Genomic DNA, 22495 nt, shown 5'->3' with positions numbered 1-22495 from the left:
AAGTTTTGAATTTTTTGTATTCTTGCTGAATAAAATTGTCAGTTACCCCAAACTTTTGAATGGTTGACAAGAGCTAATTCATTCTCAGTAAAACACACAATGAGCAGCTCAATCCTCATGTACTGTAAGTTTCGTGCTTGACTTTTTCTTGTACGGTCAGGTGGAAGTATGTCAGTAATGTTTACATTTACGGTAGGATCAATTGGCCTTTGGGGATCACCCATAAACGAGACCCCCTACCTTTGTGTTATTCTTCAGGTGACATCATTTTTCTGTTTGAAGGACCAGTTGCTATGTGTCATTTCCATTACCCGATCTGTTCAGTTATGATGATGTGCCTGCCAGTGACCTGAGTCTTAGCCATCAAGCAAAAATTCCCCTCTTAATTTCTCCTTATGTTTTTCTCACAGAGAAAGCCATCGTTCTAAGCCATGGTTCTGAGCCTCAAAACTAACATTTGATTCTCTGAGGACAAAAAAAATAAAAAACACAGAACTGAACGATATTACCAGGCTGTGATTACTAACACTATTTGATGTAATAATGGCTGACCGGGACGATCTCTCAGATCGCTCAATGCAGTAATGGATGTCTTGGCACAGTGCAATCAAAAACCCAGAGGAGCCGTTTGCTCTGGATCAAACAATTACAGCAGGGTCAATGCCGCAGCCATCATCACATTCAAAAACAACTCTGTTGCAATGCAGCAATGGAGTCTGGAAAAGCCGTTATGAGGTCCTCGAGAGGGTTCTAGAGCACTGCGCTGAGTGAGAGGCTCTTATAGACACTCCTGAATACTTAAAGTGTCAGAGTAACACCCTTCACACACACAAACACCTGCTAAACACATCCCAGAAGAGACGTGAGAAAAGATTGTTACGACTCACCTTTGTGACTCGCTTATTTTTCTACAGTACTCTTTGGAGGATTGAAAAATGAAATGAAACTCTTTTACAGAGTCTGAAAGGTATGCACTTTGGGACAAAGATTAAATAAATCAAACATGGCCACTAGCAGTAATTTCTCTTGTGACTTTTTTCCCAAAGAACACAGGTTAACCTACCCAAAAATATATTTTTAAATACAGGTTTTGCATCAGTTATTTTTTGGAATTATAAATTATAATTATCTAGAATTTCAGAATGAAAAAAAAAACATTACTTAAAAAATATGTTGCATCTATTATAATTATTTATAAATATATTTAAATTATTACTATAAACTTACATTATCAAATACCAAATACTGATAATAAATATAATAATTATAGTCTTAAGCTAGTCAGAAACTTTGTTAATTTAAAGGAACAGTCTAAAGGGCTGCATCTTTTGCCCACTGAAGTTCATTATTTCAAAGGTAGACATGCGGTAAATACACTCATTATACAAGCAACATGGTGCAATGTGCACTGTTCCATTTAATCTAAATCAAGTAACTCATTTATTTCAGTGCAAACGCACTTCCTTTCTATGTTACAAAGACGTCTTATAGATTCAGTACTGTTTACCTTCCACAGTTTTGTTTATAAAATGTGAGTGTGTACATTTCAATTAATCATGGAAGATGTATTCTGTTGATTTAGCCTTTTGGTTAACTTTGAGACAAATCCGCAATGGCACAGGCAGCTTTTAGACCAAAAGCGTTGTTTTCCCATTTGTATCGATGGATTTGTTTTTCCACATTCTTTCCGAATTGTTCACTATAGCTATTTTGTTTGTATTGTGTCACTTCACAGAACCACAGCAGGTCTGACCAATCAGAATGAGGTTGAGGTGCAGCGTCGATGTGAGGAGCGGCAGCAGGAGATCAGACACAAGCAAGAGATTCTGGAGACCAAGGTCCAGCTTCTGCAGGAGGTGCACATTTTGTTCTAATGCACAATAAACTGACCTCATTACGATCATGTCCATATTTACAGTCCTCAATTTTGCTGTTCTTGTTTACGTTTGTGTGTGTCTTTGTAAAATCTCATACTTAAAGTATTTTAGCATCCAGTACCAACAGAACTGCCGTTTGGCTTCTCTGGCAGATTCAGAGTCCCAGCGCTGTTTGGCCCTAGAAAGGAGAATGATGGGAGAAATGCACGGGGGAAATGAAAGTTTATCTGCAACGGCACAACATGAAGAGATGGCTAAGGAAGACAGGTATACATTTTAGTACCAACATTCAAAAAACGGAATAAGTTGATTCAGATATTGTACTGAGTGTTATTCTGAGATTTCTGACAAAAAAAAAAAAAATCTCTAATGCATTTCCTCTTTGTTTCTGTTAGGTTGATGGAGAAACTGAATGAAACTCTATGCAGGAGAGCAAGAAGCAGCTGATCTGAGTGCACAGAGGGACACCCTTACTGTAAAACTAACTCAGCTGGAAGAGCAAGTGCAGAGCCTCAACATTTCCCTCCAGCAGAAAGAGAAAGATGAACAGGTAGCGTGTATAGGATCTCATTCATCAAAATGTACAAATAGATTTCATGTGGCCCTGATAATGAGTAACCTTTTTTAAATGTGTCACCCCTGCAGCAGCCAATGTGGCACAGTATAATGCTTTTTGGCAAATAGCATACACACTCAAACTTAAACACACATCATTGTGTGTTCTATGTGATTGTGCATGCAATATCTGTCTCTACTGTTCTCCTGGATGTGGTTAAAAGTCAGCAGCTAACTAGGTCACTTTGGCCTCTGGCCCCAATTCAACCCCTAAAGGGAAAATGGGTTCAGATATCAGACTGTATTTATAAACACATACACATAAAGTCATGCCATTGGAAATCGGTCATGGCACCATGGCACATGCAGGAGTGATTCCATACTTCTCCCAGATTAGTATATTTACAGTGTGGGTATAAATCACATACAGAGGGAGATTTATATTAACTTTGCCTTAGATCATATGCAAACTGAGACTTGTTTCAATTGTAATTGTTAAAGCCTGTGTGTAGATAAACGTGTTTAACACTATAAACAGTGAATCAAATTAACTAAAACATGGAAACTGACACAAATGCAAAAGAAATTGTGTAGCCATGTAAAGCCTGCTCTTATCATATTTGATACACAAATTTCTAAATGATCAAAAAGATCAAACCTTTACTAAAAGGCCTTTTAGTATAATTCTAAAAACATCCACCTGTTGGTTGTGGTACATGTGTCTTTGTGCTGTGAAATCTTTACTGATTTCTATAAAGTAATGCAATAAAAACTTTTATATTGTTAGTAATATTTGAATGGGGCCATTTCTAGACCTATGTGAAATATTTATTGCTTACATTATTACATACAAAATAACATAAAACTGAATGTAAACAGTCAAATCTTTAAAAGCAACAATGCTATTACTGATATTGATTCTTTTTAATGTTGAATTCATGTGTCAGTTTTTGCGTTATTATTACAGTCAAACCTATAAACCTTTTTTTTTTTTTTTAAAGCAAACTAAGTTTAAAAGCTTGATAAGTCACACGAAAGTTTCACTTTCGCTTTTTTGCAGTTTCAAGTTATAAGAAATAATACTGATTTAGTGCGGTGTTTGTTACTCATTGATGCTTGAACTTCATACCTTTAAATAATGCTCTGCTCTGCTCTCTGTGTGAATGAAGAATTAGAATTAAATTAATCGATTCAGCATTTCGACACCATCTGTAAAGATGCCTTAAATTCAACAAAGTGTTTTAACAAAGGATTTATGAATGTTGTGAATTAGCACATTTTTATTATAAATCTTTAAAAAATATATATATATTAATTAAACTGTGACATGGCTTATTTTGACAAGCAGCAGGCTACATAATTTTCTCTTTCTTAGACCCCCAGAGAAGAACTGGCTTATGGAAAAAGCAATTCAGGGCAGTAGATTCAAGACTATTTGTTCTATTTATATTTTCTATCAAGTTAATTTAAAAAAAAAAAAGTATATGCATGTAATCTAAACATTGTTCAGCATATGTTCTTAATATAATATATGTATATAGTAACCATGAGTGAGTATGTGAATGAATTAATGATCCTGTTTTTGGGAAAATGGCTTTAATGTAGCTGAAGAAGCATGACCAGTGTGCTGAGAGAGACATCTAGCGACAGTGTACAGTAATAACAAGCTGAGAGTGTACTGTACATCAACACACAGCTTGACAATTATTTCAAAAATTAAGTAGTATGTTCGTTGTATTTTAATGAACCTGTCATTCCTCATCCAACACTTAATATACTTAATATAATATATTTTAATGTATTGTATTTTCCGTGCTGCTCTTTGCAAAAAAAAAAAAAAAAATTATAATAATAAATAACAATTTGTCATGCCATTGAAAAATAGGAGTAAAGAAATATGCAGTATTCACTCTCTTGTTTGACTTGGGTTTAAGCTTAAAAATAAACAATCAATTACATCACACTGTACACAGAATAGCATTAATTTTACTTTCTCTGAACCCCTTGCCATCACTATCACTGGTTGTCATAAACAATGAGATAATGCTAAATTTGCCTGATTAGGATAAATACGTTTTTGATTAAGGGTAGTTAGTGTTTCAGTGGTGTTATGGTGTTCTGTCTCCATTGTCTAAATTCTAGAGACATTCGAATGTAAAATCCACATTGAGAAACCAAACAATTTCCAGAATGTGCAAATACCACCAATAACGACATCACTCAGTTATTTCTATCTATAATCAATATAATTAATATTAACTAATAAGAGATTGATCCATCTATCCACACAAGTTTTGCTGTTGCAATTCAGGAATGTAACCACGAATATTTAGATTATAACCTGGAATGCTTTTTACATTACAGTCTTGAATATGGTTACATCACTAAATTCATTGTTATTATAGATATCTACATATTTACAAGCATATCTTCACATTTTCTTCGAAACACATAGTCTATATGCAATTAATCTTTTGTATATTTATGGAAACCTATTCCAAGCAGCAGACCCATGATAAAACAGTCTTTTTCATCAAATTTGTTTGTGGACATGGTAAACAGAGTTGAGCCTTAGCCTACTCACTTTGACATGTTTTATAATCATGCCTAAAACCCACATGTATAAACTTTTCAAAGAAAAAGCATGTTGTATGATACTTGATTGCCTTGTGAAAATACCAGCATTCATAAAAGTAATTTATCCTTCACTAACAGCCATGATAATTTTCTATGCATATCAATAACATTGGCCTGAAATGGATGATTAAGCACTAGCTTGGCTTGTCTGTTCTGAACCATCTAAAGTTTATCTATTTTCTCAGATGCACTTGACCATATCATTGGGCAGTGCTCAAGATGCTATACAACTATTGACATAGATAGATAGATAGATAGATAGATAGATAGATAGATAGATAGATAGATAGATAGATAGATAGATAGATAGATAGATAGATAGATAGATAGATAGATAGATAGATAGATAGATAGATAGATAGATAGATATTATGAAACCAGTAGGTCGGAAAAACAAAATCACTTTCTCAGTTGCATTTCTTTGTCGAAATGGAAATAAGTAAAGTAGTAGTGTCATCATCGTTTGCTTGGCTTCTGGCTTGTTCTCTGTGTGCGACCGGTACCACTGTGTACACCGAGGGGTGCTCGAAGAATCTACAAAAACACTGTTGACAAACAATGGGCGATAAAACGGCAGTTTATAAAATAAATGTAATATTAGTGCGTGTTAAGAAGATAGAAACCGTTAATACTTTTTAAAAAGTAAGATACACTGTAGAAACGCATGTTTTCGACCCCCCTTTTGTCCAGAAAATGGTACGCGCCGATTTCCCCTGTTTCACTGTTGCCACATCGTTTGCTGCTCCGCTGTCTGTATGTCGGAAACCGTATTATGAAAAAAAATACCATCAACCTTTAGTGTGACTGTTCGGGGACAGAATATGATATTATTTCCGTCTACATTTCGGCAAATGGTGGTTATTTAAAATTGACACGTTTTTAAACCGGAGTCGGGCGGTGGGAAATGATGTCCTGTGACTGTCATGTCGGCGTCTTCACAGAAGAGCGAATGAAACATAATCTGAAGCTCGAGAGTGAAGGACTAACCATGCATCTTTATTTCCGCTGACGAGGACGAGCATCTCGACATCGAAATCAAAACCTAAATTTATTTTTTTGGCGATATATCTATTTAAAGAACGTTATAAAGGGCATATAAAATAGTTCAACTTTCAGATTTAGTGTATTGACTGGCATTAAAGGCGTCATCTTATCTATGATTAAAAGTGACATGAAATTGTTATAATGTCTAATTATATTTTTGAATATAGATACTTTGCGTTATTTTTTTTTAATGTCTTATTTTCCATTGCTGGGGACTGGAGAAGAATGGAAATTTAGGAACTTTATATGCCGTGAAATTTTCACTTTGGCTCTTGTCACAAACTACTGTAGATTATTATTTAATTGAAGATTTATAATGTTGGACTCAAAGATGAAGGATGTGTGTCGCATCTGTGCAAGAGAGCTGTATGGTAACCAGCGGCGATGGATCTTCCACCCAACGGCCAAGCTGAGTCTGCAGGTGCTGCTGTCCCACGCATTGGGCAGGGAAATGACCCGAGATGGCAGGGGAGAGTTTGCTTGCAGCAAGTGTGCCTTCATGCTGGACCGAATGTACCGCTTCGATACTGTGATCGCCAGGGTGGAGGCATTGTCCATTGAACGGATGCAGAAGCTCTTGTTGGAGAAAGACAGGCTCAGGCAGTGCATTGGTGGACTCTACCGCAAAAACAATGCAGATGACTCTGGAGTGGATAGCGGTGCTGCAGACTCTTCTGTATTTGACTTCTCTAGGCTAGCTGAAGCTGAATACAACGCTCTATTGCAGGATGATCTGGCATACTCTGTTTATGAGTCCTGGGCTGAGCATGGCGGCACTCAGGAGCAGGTTCAAGACCATCAATGCCTTGTTCATCAGTGCCATGTGGCAGCAGATGGCACTGTAGGTCCCCGTCCCAGGAAGTGCAAAGGGTGTGCTGCACTGCGAGTGGCAGATTCAGATTACGAGGCTGTCTGCAAGGTTCCCAGGAAAGTGGGTCGGAGCACTTCCTGCGGGCCCACCACACGTTACTCCAATAGTGTTCAGGACAGCGCTGAAGAAACCATCCCATCCACTCCTCCACCAGACACGGAACCTGACAAAAACAATCAATCTCGCCAACCCAGTGATTCAGTCTTTGTGAGTCCTGCCTCCTCTGTGGAGTCTTTGGACACTGCTGTAGATGTCACCCAAGAATCTTATCCAAAAACCCATCCTAACACCGTGCAGGGAGAGTCTGAAGAGGAACAATCTGCCATCAAGATGCCTAGTTCTGTTTGTGGAATTGATATGGCCCTCAGCTTGCTTAAAAGCTTTGAATATCACCCTCTTCAGAGTCACAGAGGTAGTCGAATTCCTGTGCTCCTCAAACCTATCACTACACCAATGGGGAGTTCTTACCCTCTGCTACAGGTGCCTCCCATTGGAATAGAGTGTCCTATTTCTCCACATCTTCCAGATGCTCCTTCCAGTATCCAGCAGGAGCTTCAGCTTGAGTTGGCAGAAATGGAAGAGCTGTGGTTGGATGATTATGTGCAGTGCAAGCCATTGGGCCTTCAGAAGGTAAACAGGAAGACCCAAGGGATCTCAGAAAAACCTCAGAAACCCATTAGAATGAAGAAAAGGGGGAATAAATGAGGAATGTTTGAAAAACGTCTTCTGTTTGTACAATATATATTAAACGGGGAAGATGAATTCATAGGGCATAAACTAGATGAGCAGATGAAGAACTCCCTCAGGCTTTTTTTCCTCCCAGACCTCTCTGATTGCTTTTGATTACTAGGTTACCCATCGTCTTCTTAGCAACTACAGTTGAGAGCAACAGTGCTTCCTGCCACAGGCTTATTCTAAAGAGATCATATTTACACTGCCAATCAAAACTTTAGGGTCAGTAAGATACTTTTGTTCAGCAATTGTGCATTTAGTTGATTCAAAATGATAGTAAAACATTTAAAATGTTACAAATAATATACATTTCAAATTAATGTTGCTCTTTTGATTTTTCTATTTGTCAAAGAATTCTGGAGGAGAAAAAAAATCACTGTTTCCACAATAGTGTTGAGGGATATGCCAACAGCAGTGTGAAGTATTATATATGATCATTTTAGCAATACAGTGTTTTTAATTGAACCCATTAATAGGTAAACTCTGATTGTGCTTATGTAATGACATATAAAGCAACAGTAAGTATGTGTAATCTGATATTTAGTGTTCACGGTAAGCAGTATTGTACTATGAAAAGCCACTTGTAATCACTTTATGTTACTGTAGACAGGGCTCAGAAACATTATCCTTTAACTGCAGTGCTACTTTTTGCGCACAGTAAAGCCTCTGTTTATTATAGAGAGACTCATTTTATATTAATCATTATAAGACCTTATGTCAGTAAATAGAGACAGAATGATAAGTGAAAATGAAAAACAAGGAAGTGAATGGCATGCTGTCACGTAAAAATAGGACTTCCTGAGGAAGCTGTAGAGGCTGCATGTGTCCTCTCACTAACATTAATAGTTTTTTTTATTCAGTAATAGATTTTGTATGATTAAACATGAAACAGCACTTTGAATACATGTACACTCTATAACATTAATATTTAGTAGGAAATTATAAAAGTATGATTGGATTGATTAATGTTATTTTTGTCAGGCCAGTTGATATTGCTTGCATCAGCAGAAAAGACAACTTTAATTTCAGATCAAATCAGATGTTAATAAATTTCTCTCTCTTTCTCTGAATCAATTAACTGTAATCTTGTTTTAATATTTGTTTCTATGAACTGTCTGATTCAGAGGTTGATTGAGGAGCAGCAGTGTCAACTGGCAGAATACGAGAACGCAGCGGGCCAGTGTGTGAGCGAGCTGCAGACGGCCCGACAACAGGTCCAGTCTCTCCAGACCAAGATCCGAGACAGCGAGGGCAGTAATAAGGTACTGACAACAAATGTGATGTTTCATCAAGCAACAGTTATTTGTCATTTGACTGTCAAGTTATTAAGGTGTACTGTTGTTGTGTCTCATCAGGTATGAGAATCATTAAATCATTATTGTGCTCAGGTCTTTTGTTTGTGCGTGTCAATAGAAGTTACAGCAGAGGCTTGGGGACATGGAAAGTGAACTACGCTCTCTCAGAGAAGCAGCATGTGGTCAGGAGAGAAGCATACAGACCTTGAGTGACTCACTCAACACTAAAGACAGTGAGGTATGTCTGCCCCGAAAGGCTTTCCTCAAATGCTTGAAACACACTCTTTGGCATTTGGGCTAGTTAGTTAAAGTATGGGAAAAGTTACGTTTGAAGTCATATAGCCACATTAATTGATAATTATATAATCTAAAATCAGTTCTTTGAACTTTGCATATTAATATGTCATCTTTTTGAGTCACTTTGACCCAGAAACACATTTTGAGTATTAGTGAAGTAAGAATTCTTATGTTTCTGCTCCAAACATTGCTTTTAAATTCTGAAATTTCTGAACATAGATTAAATTATAATTTAAAAAACTAATAATAATAATAATTAAACATTTATAATAATAATTAAACATCAAGTAACAGGTAAAGGCATTCAAAAAAATAGAATTAATTTATAATATAGTTGACATTTAATTATATATGTAGCATTTGGCTGATATTCTAATCAATGAAATTCACTTTTCAAGCTATGGACGTTAAATAAGGTAAATTAAGTGTTAGGTGACAATTAAAAAGCTGAAGACATTATTAAAAAATGACAAGATTTACATAACATAAAAGCTTTTGCTTTTATTTCTACATAAACATCTCAAACACCCTATGATAAATCATGTGATTAGTGTGTGATTAGATCTATTTGCAATACTTAATTGATACATTCCTTATTTTTTGAAAATGAGATTCAAACTATGTTAATGAAAATAATGTATTTTCATGCTAGATTACTGATCTCCGCCAGCTCATTAAAGAGCAGAAGGAACTTCTGCACTCTCTGACGCAACAGAACAACCATTCCCAGCTTCAGCTGCAGCAGGTGGGCATCCTCCTTCAGTAAAGTTTAAAGATCACACTCCTATTTACTCTCAAATCCGTTTGAATCAGTTCTGTTAAGTGTAATTTTTATTACTGTCACTAGAGAATGACTTGGATATCTGGTTCTTTCTCCCAATTGCTTGACTGCTTGTTGGCACAGGTGTCTGGAGAGGCTCCGGGTCGTCTGCAGGCCGATCTGCTGGACCTCCAGGGCTCTCTGTTCTCAGCCCAGTTGGAGCTGCAGTGCCTTCAAAGAGCACAGCAGCATGGCCAGAGGCGAGAAGAAGACCTGGCTCATGCAAACCAGCGCCTACAGGCTGACCTGCAGAGAGCCCTGCAACACCACCAGGAGGCAGAAAGGCACAACCAGGATCTACAGGCTGCTCTAGAGAAGGCTCGCTTTGAGGTACAACAAATGGAGGAGAAATGGAGAGACGAATGTAAACAGAGGGAGAAAGAGGTTAAGGAGAGAAAGAGGACTATTCGGTATCTGAAGACCTCACTAGAGCACAAAGAACGTCTGATAGAAGTAAGACATGCAAAGAACATTTTGATAGTAATCAAGTCCTTGTACAGATAAACTTTCGCTAAGGATGTTAACCTCTGATGCTATACACTCTGTTTGATCAGGACTACAGTGAGCCGGTGGATAGTCAGAAAGAGCATGCTGGGAGTAGAGACAACCTCATCCACAAGCTAAAACAACGCATTCAGGAAAGAGACCGAGTACTGGAGGTACATAAACACATATAAACAAACTATTTTACAAAACAAGTGCTTAATAGATCAAATAAACTTGCTGTCTATAATATTAATAGTAATAATAATAATTATCATTATTAAAAAGAAATATTATTATTTTAAATCATTTAGATATATGTACATTACTAAGTTTGTTGATGGTAAGATGCTCACCAAAGGTGCATTTATTAAATCAGAAATACAGTAAAAAGATTGTCAGATTGTCACGTGAATCTTCAGAAATCATTGTTATATTTGATGCTTAAGATACATCTCTTATTCTAATCAATGTTAAAAACCATTTTTGTGAAATCTGTGATATAATTCTTTTCAATAATTTTTTATGTAGTTCAAAAGAACAGCATTTATTTGAAATAGAAATCATTATTAATGTCTTTACTGTCACTTTTGAGCCATTTAATGCTTCACTGCTGAATTAATTAGTATGAATGATGTATTTATAAAAATAAAAAAGAAACCCAAACATTTGAAGGGTATTTTATGTCTTTTATTTTTTATTTCCTTTGAATTACTATTGTGTATGAATCACTAACCTTTGCATCGCCTGTCTCAGAGAGCGATAGATGATAAGTTCACGTGCATGGAACAGAAGGAAGACGAGGTGCGTAAACTGCAACTGCTGCTGAGAGAGAAAGAGAGAGACCTGGAGAAACTTCAGTGTGTGCTGTCCAACAATGAAGAAACAATCATGGTATTCGTGTCACACCTGCATGCTGCCAAAATTGTGAATATCAGCATTATGATTTGTTCATAACTATTTTCATCTTCTAATCTGTACAGAGTCTGGAGTTGCTGCTTCGTGGGAAAGGTTTAGAGCTGGAGCAAGTTTGTCAGGCCTGGCACAATGCTCAGAGCATTCAGCGTGAGAAAGAAGAGTCACACATGCGCAGCCTGAGAGAAAGGGACACTTTAATCAGTCAGCTGCAGACATCACTGCACACACACACCAAAGAGGCGAAGGTGAATGCACGCTTCAGATAATGCACATGTGTGCTCTTTTAAACTCTTTAACTTCATTCTGTCCAACATGCATCTCTCTGCAGGACATGACTGCGGTCCTTCTCAGTAAAGTGTCAGTCGGGTCCAATGAGGTGGCTGAGGAGCTGAATTCTCGGCTTCAGCTCAAGGAACATTTGTTCCAGGAGCTGCTGTCGGACCGCAGCAGACAGACTCAAGAGCATCACTCACAAGTCCAAGACCTGCTCAACACCATCAATGCAAGAGAGCAGTACATCAGGGTAACACTCTACCACTGACAGACATCGTAACACAATCGAATGTACCTCCTGAGCTTTAAATCACTCTTTAACATCACATTCAATCTCCCAGGATTCTGCGGGGCGTGTGGGTCAGGTGATAGCCGAACAGACCGCTCGATTGCAGGAGCTACGTAGGCAACTTCGATCGGCTAGCCCACAGTCAACTGAAGCAGACACACAAACTCTTCAGGATGAGCTCCAACTGACTCTCCGCAGAGAAAGAGAGGCCCAGAACCAGCTTACTGCCCTGCATGTCACCCTGGCATCCCACCAAGACCAACTCAAGACCCAGGCCACAGATATAGAGGCTTTGAGCAGGACTCTGAGCATCAAAGAGGAAATCATCAAGGTTTGTGTCTAGCCTTTAAGTTGAAAATTAGAGATTTGTAGGTGTGGGTGTTTATTGAGTTGATTTATTCAGGACTTGCAGATGCAGTTGGTGGATCCGTCAGATTTACCACTAGTAGAGCAACTGACCCAAGATGTACAGATGCTGAGGGAGAAGGTGGAACATCAGGACCCTGCCTGCAGTAATCACACGGTAAGCATATCAACAAAATAATCCTGAGCTTAAAGGAAATAAGCTGAATGAGCATTAAACTACATGACTTGTTTGGTACTGTACAATTTCAACTGTTCATACCTATTTTGTATGATTATTATTTTTAAGCAGGCTATATTGGATCCACTGGTGTCCATGGAAACAGGTCATGGGGCTAAATCTCATGCTGACTTTGGAGGTGGGGGCGGGCTGCAGTTTGGTCTGTAATGTGACCTCCTGGCTGCAGAGGACAACATGATGCTTTGTGCATTGCATTGCGATTATAATTGCTAGATAAGCTTGTTCTGAGATTAACCAGTGTCTGAATTAGGAACAACTTGAATTGTGCATTTTTAGTTATTTGAAGCGACTAGAATCTTGTAGATGCTATCGTTATTAATTCTAACAACATAATGTTTACTTATATTTAATCTTAGCCGTGTGCATGAAGTTTTTGAATGTTTCTTTTTGTTTTTAATAGATTTAATCATTTGTATTTGAGCTAATTCTTCTAATATTCCACATGCTTAGCTGTTATTTTTTAATTTAAAGCAAAAAACAAAAAGTTAATATATAAATTTGAGGACTTTAAAAAGTGGGTCTTATGTTATTTCACTGTCACTGTAGAACCCTGTAAAAATGCACTCTGGAAAGACTGAAGTACAAAATAACAGTTTCATTGTATTTAAGTGCTGCTTTGTTGTTTTAGAATAATAATTTATTCAGTATGTTTAAAGAATATATGTGACCTTGGACCACAAAACCAGTCTTAAGTCACTGGGGTATATTTATTAGCAATAGGCAAAAAAAAAAAAACACTATTTGGGTCAAAATTATTGATTGTTCTTTTATGCAAAAAAAAAAAATCATTAGGATATTAAGTAAAGATCATATTCCATGAAGATATTTTGTAAATTTCCTATTGGAAATATATCAAAACTTAATTTTTTATTAGTAATATGCATTGCTAAGCACTTAATTTGGCCAACTTTGAAGGTGATTTTCTCAGCATTTTGATTTTCTTGCACTGTCAGATTCAAGATGTTGTTGTCTGATTCTAACAAACCTAACATCGAATAGATTATTTATTCAGCTTTCAGATGATGTATAAATCTCAATTTCGATTTATAAAATTGACTCTTAATACGTGTTTTGTGGTCCAGGGTCACAGAAGTGTGTCCCTGCATGCATAATAATAACTGATGTTTGTAGCATGTCATATAGTATTCATGTCATGTACATGTCATATTAGTATTGAGTTGAATACATAACGTTACTGCCTAACTAATGCCTTTATGGACATTTACATAATATGTGTGTTGTGCTTTTTGATAAGTTTTTTTTTTTTTTTTTTGATATGTACCATGATCATTTTGACTCTCAGTAAATTATTTGATGAAATATACTCAATCGAAAGAAAAAAACAATGGGGTGATATGGTGAAAATGTGTTTATTTATCATTGTTTTCCATTTCCCAAAGTCACAAGCACAATCAGTGCCCAAGTTTAAAAGCTGCACAGTAAACCTAACCAAACACATTTTGTTAATATATTTAATTTATCATTTATATATGAAACATACAGTATATGCATTATGCAGCTAAAATAATTGATAAGTCTTAAACATGCCGTTTTGGACACTGTTCAACACACACAATGGAGCTCATTGCTCAGTATTGTCCTGTGACACACAATCCAGGTTCTAAAACCTTAACAGAAGCCAGTAGATTTGGATTTATAACAAATCTCAGTCGTGAAATTGTCACATTACTCTGTCCATTTGTAAAATAAATGCATTGCACACTAAGCATTAGTTCCTTAATTTATAGTGTTAGCAGCTTCCACTTTATAAAACAAGTATTTGTAATATTACTTAAAAGTAGAATCTTGTTGGCTATAAACAGCTATATCTCTTTCTAAAATCCAGTATCACTGCAGATATATATATATATATATATATATATATATATATATATATATATATATATATATATATATATATATATATATATATATATATATATATATATATATATATATATATATATATATATATATATATATATATATATATATATATATATATATATATATATATATATATATATATATATATATATATATATATATATATATAGGGGGAAGTCGTGGCCTAATGGTTAGAGGGTTGGACTCCCAATCGAAGGGTTGTGGGTTCTAGTCTCGGGCCGGACAGAATTGTGGGTGGGGGGAGTCTCCACCTTCAATACCACGACTTAGGTGCCCTTGAGCAAGGCATCGAACCCCCAACTGCTCCCCGGGCGCCGCAGCATAAATGGCTGCCCACTGCTCCGGGTGTGTGCTCACAGTGTGTGTGTGTGTGTGTGTGTGTGTGTGTGTGTGTGTGTGTGTGTGTGTTCACTGCTCTGTGTGTGTGCATTTCAGATGGGTTAAATGCAGAGCACAAATTCTGAGTATGGGTCACCATACTTGGCTGAATGTCACTTCACTTTAATTTTAATCACTTTAATATATATAATGGAACCTTATTGTAAAGTGTTACCAAATAAAGTATTAGTTTAAGTATATATATATATATATATATATACTTAAACTAATACTTTATTTGGTAACACTTTACAATAAGGTTCCATTAGTTAATGTGATGAACTGTACATTTATTACAGTATTTATCTTTTTTTAATATTAGTTTATGAAAATACTGTTGTTCATTGTTAGTTCATGTTAATTCAGTACATTAACTGATGTTAACAAGCACAACTTATGATTTTAATAATGCATTAGTAAATTATGACATTGACATCAACTAAGATTAATAAATGTTGTAGAAGTATTGTTCATTCTTAGCTCATATTAACTAAAATAGTTAACTAATGAACTTTGTTGTAAAGTGTTACCCTTTATTTTTTTTTTATTCTATTTTAAAGTTAGACAAAAACATAATAATAAAAAAACTTGTTGAATAGTCTGTTAACTTGTACAAATCATATTAACTTCTACAGTACTGTAATGAATCCAGAACTGGGTGGTACTGAGTTTTGAGTATTTGAGTCTTTCTACTTGTTTTTGTTGTATACTGGCCTGAAGAATCTTTTTGTCATTGAGAGTCAATATGGTGCTGGATTAGCTTGGTTTTATGGTAGAATAGTTTGTGAATATGCTGCAGGTGAAAGGTTACTCAGAGAAGCCCACTGTCAGTAAGATGAGCCTCCACTAGTCTCCATAGACACACATGAAACATAAGTGTATTGTATAAAAGCATTTGGGTGTATTTTTGCACTAACAATGCAACACTTTTTCCTTTAGGATTTATATCAGATGATGGAGAGGAGGATGATGAAGACTGCAAATAGTGAGTTTGCAGACTGTGCCATAGACGAGGAGTGCTCCAAATTGACGGCTCGGCCTTTGGTCAGTGTACAGGTACATTACAACATGTTGAAAGCATTATAGTACTGCATGTATTTTGGTCAAAGTCATTCATATATTTTATATACTGTATGTAGTTTTATGTCTGAAGGTGTAATATAAATACAGCACATCTGAAATATTTTGCATTTATATCAAGCTGCTGGTGGAGCAGAAGAGGGCAGTAGAGAGAGAACTGATGGAGCTCAAGTCCCAGCGTGTGTGTGTGTGTGTCAGGTTCTCCTAAAACAGGAAAGCTTTCTTTACTCTACGCTCTGAAAATGAAGAGCTCAAGATAATGGTGACAGGAAGAAAGCCTCAGAATGATGGACAGAAGAGCATGTCAGATGGACAGTCCGACGGACAGCTGGTGGATGCAGTTGGTGTAGAGGTGAGTTTGCTTTACAGCTGAAGGTTAATATCGTCCATGGGTTTATACTTCAAACTTTCATACATGTTTGTATTTCAGCCCAATGAAAGGGATCCAGTGTGTGACAAGACAGTGCGACTGAAGTCTGACTGAGCAGGTCCAGCAGGAGAGCAGAGAGCTTCAGGAGAGACTCGTGGTGTCAGAAGAACTGCTCAGTGAGTAATCGCACAAGCTCATCAGTGAAACTGCTGATAGAAATCTTAGTTAACAAATAATGCTCATATTTCCTAAAAAGCAAAAATTACATAAATGTATATAGTCAGAATGTATATAAAATAAAATGGTCAAAATAGTGCATTTGATTATGTTTAGTTATTTCAGGAGAGCAGGTTTTCAAAACAATGACAATTTTCTAAAAATTTTTAATTAAATGTTGATGCGTTAAAATGATTATATAGAATATATGAATTTGTGACAACTGAATTGTTGATAACTTGATAACTGAAATGATTCTTTTGCAGATATAATCAGACGCCATGTAAAATGCTTGAGTAAAATGGACTAAAATGAATAAATCTGACAAAATACTATATATTGAAATATTATATTTACTACTTCAATACTATAGTTTGATTAATAATATACTATTTTATACTATTGTTTACTATACAGTAAAACAATACTATAAATAAATTTACTATAATAATTTACGTATATTTTGTAGGGAAAAAAAAAGGTTATTAACACTGACTCACAAACATAAATAAAAAAGCATTATATGAAATGTTTCAGTTCCTTAAACACCTATCTGTCTGGTCTTTCGTGTAGCAGAAACATCAGTACAGCAGGACAATAAGCAGGTCCAGGTGGACATCCAGGATCTGGGGTACGAGACTTGACCGCAGAGAGAGAAGAGACCAGCAGCCCAGGTAGTCTCATTTGGAGTTACCACTAGGGGGCGTTATGTCTTAAAATTGTGGTGCTTAATTTTACTTTTTAAACACTATATCAAAACAACTTCTTGTAAATAACAAATATGTCTTTCTCTGCTGCAGAGTTTGATGATCTGGAGCTGTGCACATCTCTCTCTTATCATGATGGGGGCTCTCAGTGGTGGGGTGGTCCCAGTTAACTGAACTCTGGGATGACTGAACATGATGTGACATACCTGCAGCAGCTGGTAGAGGACCTGCATGGTCAGCTCTCCCAATCTCAGGCTCTGATCCGTAGCCTGAAGACGCAAACACGCGATCACACTCCAGTCAGCTCTCTTCGTAAGGTCAGCTGGGGCCTGGATAACTCTGAGGCACAGAGTACAGCTGAGGAGGACGAGGGCTGGCAGTCGTCTGATGGCTTCAGGTCTCTCCCCCGCCAGCCCAAGCAAGACCAAGAGCTGCAGGAGCTCGTCTCCCGTGTGACATCACTGGAGGAGCAGCTCAGGAAGGGCAAAGGTCATTCAGAAGATGGCAAAGCTGTGAATCGGCCGGGGTGAGTACTGTACATTCATGTGATGTTAATATAATAATATTTATGTAAATCCAATTAGATTATAATATGTATAAAGTAACATAAATTCAATAAAATGTAAGATTATTGTAATTTATCATGTGTAGTTTTTTTATATATATTCCATTTAATGTATATGGCATTTTTATAGTAAATTCTCTCTTCTGCTATAGAAAATGTATAGAAAATATTTTTTTATAGCAATATGTATGTATGTATGTATGTATGTTTGTGTGTGTGTGTGTATAAAAAAATAAATAAATATATATATATATCATGTTATAACATCATGTTTAATAACATCATGTTTAATTGTTCGGATGGTAGTAAAATCTTTTATTATGGAAATATATCATAAATATAACAAAAATACCATTATATATATATATATATATATATATATATATATATATATATATATATATATATATATATATATATATATATATATATATATATATATATATATAATGGTATTTTTGTTATATTTATGATATATTTCCATAATAAAAGATTTTACTACCATCCGAACAATTAAACATGATGTGAAACTTATACTTTTTTTATTTAATCAGTTTATCGTGTAATTTATTCTATTCAAAATTGAATCAGTTGATAGCACTAACAATGTCACTGTAATTTCACTGTAAGTAATACTGCTATTTTCACTTTTCTCCCTGCAGTAAGTTTGACACGCTGATCCAAGCACAGGCCCGTGAGCTGTCTCACCTGCGTCAGAGGATGCGGGAGGGCCGTGGCGTGTGCCATATTCTGACTCAGACCCTGGGAGACGGAGACGGAGATGGATCACTGTGAGGGATTATTTCAGCAACGAGACATTGTCAAGTGAATCCTTCATACAGTACATCCTCTGACTGGTTAGGTTTTAATATTGTCTTTTTTTATTTTAAAAGTCAAGTTCAACTCCATTATGCTATTTCTTAGAATCAAATATTTTTAGGCATTTTTATAGTATATGTAGACATGACCCTAAATATTGAGTGGTTGTTTTGAGGTATTTGTTTCCAGTAGTCTTTTCTTTTGTTTCTCTTTTCTTTCATAATCTCTTCACCTACACCTCCATTTTTAACTCACTCGGTTCATTTCTACCCTTTCATTGAGCACTGAAGTGGACTTATTTGACTTTGCCTGCAGACCTGGTTGAGTGATGCTATATGCTAATGCTAATGCGAACTGTCAGAAGCTTGCTTCATAAAGTCACCACTGGTTCTAGGGTGTCTCTGAAGTGTTCAGAACTCATAGGACATTTTTATCGGAATTCATGCCCTCATTCCGTACCCCTTCAGAATGGCTACAGGACACCCCATAAACAAAATCAAGCCTTTGAAAAAGCTGTTCAGCCACCATTTTAATGCCAGAATTGATTGAGATTTGGCTGTTAGCTGGTTTTCACCCACAGATCATACAAAAATGTATTTTGAATTCTCATTAAATTATTTTTCCCTCAAAAATTTATTTCTCAAAAGTACTAAGAGAATTATTATAGAAGCTGTCGAGGATAGCTAAGAGGAACTGGAAACTAAACCATTATGTTTTTTTATTATTCCCCTCCCTACTGCACAAAATCATGAATATTTTTTCCAAGGGACCATTTAACTAATAAGAGAATTTACTTCTTGCATCACAGTGGATCTGTCATGGTTTTAATTGCAGTTTAAAGCCTTCTTTGTTGATCTGGTAGTGCACGTCACCTCCACTTCACTTATTTTCTTTGTAGCTCTGTCATAATGGAAGCTCACAGCCAGAAAAAAAAAACATGATTTCAAGTGTGTAATCTCCTTCTTGAAATGTCTGTTTGTCTCTAATATTGCAGCCTTTAATGAGGTGAAAGAGAGCGTAAGGGTGCGCAGATGGCCAACCAGATGCACGCCTGGACTTAACCGTATTTTGTTGCCAGTCAGCTCATTTAGCTGGGGTTTGTAATTGAGTGAAAACGGAGGGGATTTGCATCGGTTTGATGTCCTGATTGGTAGCTGTGCTGTGACCACCAGGCTCTGGATTGGGTGTTGACTCCTTCCCTAATCAGGTTAAGTTATTAAAACTTCATGAGTGAAATAGGTCAGAGGCAGCTAAAGCTGACAGAGAAAGAAAGAGAGAGCGATAAAAATGAGAAGACAGTGGAAGAAGAAGACCACATGTGAAAGAAGAGCGTGACTGAATGTCCATGGAAGTGGATTTACTCTTTGGTTTTCATTTTGCTTGGTTACGGATATTACACCATACAGAAACAAGAAGTAACTTGATGCAACCATGAGCAACAAGGACTAATTTTATAAGCGTATAATAGTTTGGATATGCTTTATGTTTGTTTATTGGAACACAGATGTGTCCCTTTTGACTGAAGCACCCTGTTTATGCACAGAGGAACTCATCAGCCCAACAGGAAGGACCATGCATACTCGCACACTTCACCATGAGGGATTGTTGTGTTTGAGAGCTCATGGGGAAGGACGTTACGTTTCAGGAAGACACTCTGATTACCCTTTTCCTCCTTTGGGAATAAATAGAAAAGCACAGAGGAACTGGTCTCCAAGAAGAAGGACTTACTGAACATTCAACATCAGTGGCTTTAGTTTCTTTGAAATCGAGACGAATGGAATTTAAAGTTGGCTTTGTCATTATTAGTTCCTGAAGGATGTGTTTGATCTGCTGTCCAGGAAGAACTTGAAAAGGAAGAGGAGTTTGAGGAGGACCACGCTGGATGTCACAGCAATTAGTATTTTTGCCTTTGTGTATGTATTAAAACTCTGTTGTGGGTTGGTAACAAAACAGATCTGTCTCTCAAAACGTGGGATATGTAATCTCTGGATTTACCGCTACTTCGACTGCCAGTCCTGCTGCCCTTGACCTGCTCCTCTGTTTCGCAGCCAGCCAAGGGTTTGGAAAGCCAGGATGAAGTGGTTGTGACTGGGTCTCAAAGGAGGATAAGGGCTCAGGCAGGTCGAGGGGGCCATGGCTCCGCTGTGGAGGTCCATGCTGTCCAAAAGCAGCCCCTTGTACCGCGAATCACTCTTTTCCTTCTCTCTGTGGGAATGGCAGGTGCAGAAGAGAGATTTGGCCATAGTCAAGAAGCAGATAGAAATGGAGAGAAGAATGCTGCACAGACAAATGGAGGAGTAAGAGCTTTGAGGTGTTTTACAGGAGTAGATTTTAAAAATAAAATTGAAAAGAATCGTAAAATGTGACTATTTAAAGCTATGTTTGTATTTTTGTACTCTACTGTTTAAAAGTTTGGGGTTGTTAAGAATTAAAAGCCGTCTTCTGTGTTCAACAAAAAATTTGATTGATCAAAATACAGTAAAAACTGCAGTATTGTAAAATAATATAACAATACAAATTTTTTTTTGTCTGTCCTCAGGCCAAGTAAGGAGCTACAACAGAAAGACAAGCTCATTGAGTCACTTCGCTCCAAACTTGACCAGCAACAACCACGATTGGATACGTCTACTAGCAGTCATGCCCTCTCTGTGGCTACAAACCAGTCAGACAGGACCTCTTTTGTGTCAGATGGCCATGGCTCAACCAATGAGGATCTAGAGCTGTGCTCCGAGCTAGACGCTGCAAGTGAATATGGACAAGAGAAGGAAGCAAGAATTGTTACAGGTTTTTTAACTTTATTAACATCATATTTCTATATTTTATTAAGTTCCCTCCCCTTAATCATATTCTGTTTAGTTTCTCTTCCTCCTTTTTTCATTGTCCATCTGTTTTGTTTCAGATGTCTTGTGCGATCATAGAGGCCCAGCCTCATTACATCCATCCAATCCTCCGTCTATCACTTCATCACACACCCACCAGTCCTTCAAAACCTCTCCCAGCATGCACTGCACACCACATAGGCCAATAGAAACCCAAGCACATACAGGTAGGAAGAGCGAGGGGTACCAAATCACACATGCCCTCATAACAATGTTATATTTTTCACTATGTGCACTGCCGTTCAAATAATAAACGTTCAAATAATAAATTTATTTAAATAATAAATAAATCATTATGAACTTTCTATTTAAAAAAGGAGTCTTGGAAAAAAGCTTGCTCTTTTCATAGAAATGTTAAGCTGCACAACTGTTTTCAATACTAATAATAAAAAAAATGTTTCTTGAGCACAAAATCAGCATATTAAAATATTACTTAAGTATCATGTGAGACTGAAGACTGTGTAATGGCTGCTGAAAATTCAGCTTTGAATCACAGGAATAAATAAATTTTTTAAAGTATATTAAAACAGAAAACAGTTTATTTAAATTTTAATAATGTTTTAAAATATTACTGTTTTGTTTGATTTTTGATCAAATAAATGCAGCCCTGGTGATCATAAAAGACTTTCAGAAATGTGAAATTATCTTTATTTATTTATTATTATTATTTTTTTATTAATATTGTTTTAAAAGTTTGGGTGTGTTCTATAGACCAGCTGTAACCTGTTTCTAGGCATAGACAGTCTCACTCAATGAAGCATCTGTAGCAGTTTCTCTGTGTGTCATCCCATTAGGCCTCTCTACTGTACCTCTGTCCTGCTCCATTTCCTTCTCTACTGTCCTGAAATGTCTTCTCCGCCTGTATTTGATCCTCAAGA

At 36.5% G+C, this 22495-nt stretch overlaps 1 pseudogene; it reads left to right on the top strand.

Annotated features, from left to right (window-relative positions):
* LOC113062679 (myomegalin-like) overlaps window positions 1-22495 on the top strand; it is a 31070-nt pseudogene that overhangs the window by 2134 nt on the left and 6441 nt on the right.

The sequence above is a fragment of the Carassius auratus genome, chromosome 45 (genome assembly GCF_003368295.1).
Source record: "Carassius auratus strain Wakin chromosome 45, ASM336829v1, whole genome shotgun sequence".
Taxonomy (NCBI): domain Eukaryota; kingdom Metazoa; phylum Chordata; class Actinopteri; order Cypriniformes; family Cyprinidae; genus Carassius; species Carassius auratus.
This window is presented reverse-complemented; position numbering and strand designations above follow the sequence as displayed.